Consider the following 5,000-nt stretch of genomic DNA (forward strand, 5'->3'; position numbering starts at 1 on the left):
AGACACACAGACTCACGGAGACACACACAGAGACACACACACAGAGACGCACACACACACAGAGACGCACACACACACAGAGACACAGAGACGCACACACACACAGAGACGCACACACACACAGAGACACAGAGACGCACACACACACATAGTGACACACACACATAGTGACACACACACACAGAGACACACACACACACAGAGACGCACACACACACAGAGACACAGAGACGCACACACACACAGAGACACAGAGACGCACACACACACACAGACACACACACATAGTGACACACACACACAGAGACACACACACACAGAGAGACGCACACACACACAGAGACACAGAGACGCACACACACACACAGAGACACACACACATAGTGACACACACACAGAGACGCACACACACACAGAGACGCACACACACACAGAGACAGAGACGCGCACACACACACAGAGACACACACACATAGTGACACACACACACAGAGACACACACACACACACAGAGACGCACACACACACAGAGACACACACACACACAGAGACACACACACACACAGAGACACACATACCACCACCACCCTCACCACCACCACCCCCCTCACCCCCCTCACCCCCCCCTCACCCTCACCACCCCCCCCCCTCACCCCCTCCCCTAGAGGTGTGCACGCGCCTGTCACGTGAGTGCTGTGAGTCGCTGGTGTCTCTGGGGGCGGCGACGGAGCTGCTCACGCTGCTGGGATCCTGTAACCGCAGCCTGCCCAGCCTGGAGGCCTCGCTACTGGGGGTCACAGTGCTGCTCAACCTGGCCAAGGTGGGTGGGTGGGTGGGTGAGTGGGTGGGTGGGTGAGTGGGTGAGTGTGTGGGTGGGTGAGTGGGTGGGTGGGTGGTTGGGTGGGTGGGTGGGTGAGTGGGTGGGTGGGTGAGTGAGTGGGTGGGTGGGTGAGTGAGTGGGTGGGTGGGTGAGTGAGTGGGTGGGTGGGTGGGTGAGTGGGTGGGTGAGTGCGTGGGTGGGTGGGTGAGTGCGTGGGTGGGTGGGTGAGTGGGTGGGTGTGTGTGTGTGTGCGTGTGTGTGTGTGTGTATACGTGTGTGTACGTCTGTGTGTGTGTACGTGTGTGTGTGTGTGTGTACGTGTGTGTGTGTGTGTACGTGTGTGTGTGTGTGTCTGTGATCTCTGTGTGTGTGTGTGTGTGTCTCTGTGTGTGTGTGTGTGTGTACGTGTGTGTGTGTGTGTGTGTCTCTGTGTGTGTGTTTGTGTGATCTCTGTGTGTGTGTGTGTGTGTGTCTCTGTGTGTGTCTCTGTGTGTGTGTGTGTGTGTCTCTGTGTGTGTGTGTGTGTGTGTCTCTGTGTGTGTCTCTGTGTGTCAGTACGAGGTGACGGCACCTGCGGTGCGTGCCGATCGCCGTTGGCCGGTGCTGCTGCTGCGCACGTTGGTGCTGGCCAGGGGCTCGGACGCCACCGGAGCCTTGTTCAGTCGCTGCTGCTGCCTGCTGGCAGCGCTGTGCAGGGACTGTGACAGCGCCAAACAGGTGGGTAGAGAGACAGAGAGAGACACAGAGACACGGAGAGAGAGAGAGAGACACAGAGAGACACACAGAGACACACAGAGAGACACGGGGGCCTTGTTCAGTCGCTGCTGCTGCCTGCTGGCAGCGCTGTGCAGAGACTGTGGCAGCGCCAAACAGGTGGGTAGAGAGACAGAGAGAGACACAGAGAGAGACACGGGGACACACAGACACACACACAGAGACACAGACACACGGAGACTCACGGAGACACACACAGAGACACACACAGAGACACACACAGAGACACACACAGAGACACACACAGAGACACACACAGAGACACACACAGAGACACACACAGAGACACACACAGAGACACACACAGAGACACACACAGAGACACACACAGAGACACACACAGAGACACACACAGAGACACACACAGAGACACACACAGAGACACACACAGAGACACACACAGAGACACACACAGAGAGACACACAGAGACACACACAGAGACACACACAGACACACACACAGACACACACACAGACACACACACAGACACACACAGAGACACACACAGAGACACACACACAGACACACACACAGACACACACACAGACACACACACAGACACACACACAGACACACACACAGACACACACACAGACACACACACAGACACACACACAGAGACTCACACAGAGACTCACACAGAGACTCACACAGAGACTCACACAGAGACTCACACAGAGGCACACACAGAGACACACACAGAGACACACACACAGACACACACACAGACACACACAGAGACACACACAGAGACACACACAGTGACACACACAGTGACACACACAGTGACACACACAGTGACACACACAGTGACACACACAGTGACACACACAGTGACACACACAGTGACACACACAGAGACACACAGAGACACACACACAGAGACACACACACAGAGACACACACACAGACACACACAGAGACACAGACACACACAGACACACACAGAGAAACACACAGAGACACACACAGAGACACACACAGAGACACACACAGAGACACACACAGAGACACACACAGAGACACACACAGAGACACACACAGAGACACACACAGAGACACACACAGAGACACACACACAGACACACACAGAGAAACACACAGACACACACAGACACACAGACTCACACAGAGACACACACACAGACACACACAGAGACACAGACACACACAGACACACAGAGAAACACACAGACTCACACAGAGACACACACAGAGACACACACAGAGACACACAGAGACACACACAGAGACTCACACAGAGACTCACACAGAGACACACACAGAGACACACACAGAGAGACACACAGAGAGACACACAGAGAGACACACAGAGACACACACAGAGACACACACAGAGACACACACAGAGACACACACAGAGACACACACAGAGACACACACAGAGACACACACAGAGACACACACAGAGACACACACAGAGACACACACAGAGACACACACAGAGACACACACAGAGACACACACAGAGACACACACAGAGACACACACAGAGACACACACAGAGACACACACAGAGACACACACAGAGACACACACAGAGACACACACAGAGACACACACAGAGACACACACAGAGACACACACAGAGACACACACAGAGACACACACAGAGACACACACAGAGACACACACAGAGACACACACAGAGACACACACACACAGAGACACACACACACAGAGACACACACACACACACACAGAGACACACACACACACACACAGAGTCACACACACACACACACAGAGTCACACACACACACACACACAGAGACACACACACACACACACAGAGACACACACAGAGACACACACAGAGACACACACAGAGACACACACAGAGACACACACAGAGTCACACACACACACACACACACAGAGACACACACAGAGACACACACAGAGACACACACAGAGACACACACAGAGACACACACAGAGACACACACAGAGACACACACAGAGACACACACAGAGACACCCACAGAGACACCCACAGAAACTCAGACACACAGACACACACAGACACACACAGAGACACACACAGAGACACACACAGAGACACACACACAGACACACACACAGACACACACACAGAGACTCACACAGACACTCACACAGAGACTCACACAGAGACATACACACAGAGGCACACACAGAGGCACACACAGAGGCACACACAGAGACTCACACACAGACACACACAGAGACACACACAGTGACACACACAGTGACACACACAGACACACACACACACAGAGACACACACACAGAGACACACACACAGAGACACACACACAGAGACACGCACAGAGACTCACACAGAGACACACACACAGACACACACAGAGAAACACACAGACACACACAGACACACAGACTCACACAGAGACACACACACAGACACACACAGAGACACAGGCACACACAGACACACAGAGACACACACAGAGACACACACAGAGACACACACAGAGACACACACAGAGACACACACAGAGACACACACAGTGATACACACACACACAGAGACACACACACAGAGACACACACACAGAGACACACAGAGACACACACAGAGACACACACAGTGATACACACAGAGACTCACACAGAGACTCACACAGAGACACACAGAGACACACACAGAGACACACACAGAGACACACACAGAGACACACACAGAGACACACACAGTGATACACACACACAGAGACACACACACAGAGACACACACAGACACACACACACACACAGTGACACACACACACAAAGACACACACAGACACACACACACAGACACACACACAGTGACACACAGTGACACACACACACACAGTGACACACAGTGATACACACACAGAGACACACACACAGAGACACACACACAGAGACACACACACAGAGACACACACACAGAGACACACAGACAGAGACACACACACAGAGACACACACACAGAGACACACACACAGAGACACACACACAGAGGCACACACACAGAGACACACACACATAGTGACACACACACAGAGACGCACACACACACAGAGACGCACACACACACAGAGACAGAGACGCACACACACACAGAGACACACACACATAGTGACACACACACACAGAGACACACACACACACACAGAGACGCACACACACACAGAGACACACACACACACAGAGACACACACACACACAGAGACACACATACCACCACCACCCTCACCACCACCACCCCCCTCACCCCCCTCACCCCCCTCACCTCACCCTCACCACCCCCTCCCCCCTCACCCCCCTCACCGCCCTCACCCCCCCCCTCACCCTCACCACCCCCTCCCCCCTCACCCCCCTCACCGCCCTCACCCCCCCCTCACCCTCACCACC

General features: G+C 53.8%; 1 protein-coding gene across 6 annotated transcripts in view; it reads left to right on the forward strand.

Annotated features, from left to right (window-relative positions):
• Positions 1 to 5,000, forward strand: part of LOC144954090 (abnormal spindle-like microcephaly-associated protein homolog) — a 31,591-nt gene that overhangs the window by 21,376 nt on the left and 5,215 nt on the right. For 5 of the 6 annotated variants that reach the window (XR_013641039.1, XM_078884662.1, XM_078884664.1 and 2 more), the window contains 2 exons: positions 666 to 820; positions 1,376 to 1,537. The gene's annotated coding sequence lies outside the window, so the exon portion shown is untranslated. Of the gene's footprint in view, positions 1 to 665; positions 821 to 1,375; positions 1,538 to 1,693; positions 1,819 to 5,000 lie in introns of those variants that run through there. The other variant, XM_078884665.1, reaches the window with a different exon arrangement.

Source organism: Lampetra fluviatilis, unplaced genomic scaffold (assembly GCF_964198595.1).
Source record: "Lampetra fluviatilis unplaced genomic scaffold, kcLamFluv1.1 SCAFFOLD_302, whole genome shotgun sequence".
Lineage (NCBI taxonomy): Eukaryota > Metazoa > Chordata > Hyperoartia > Petromyzontiformes > Petromyzontidae > Lampetra > Lampetra fluviatilis.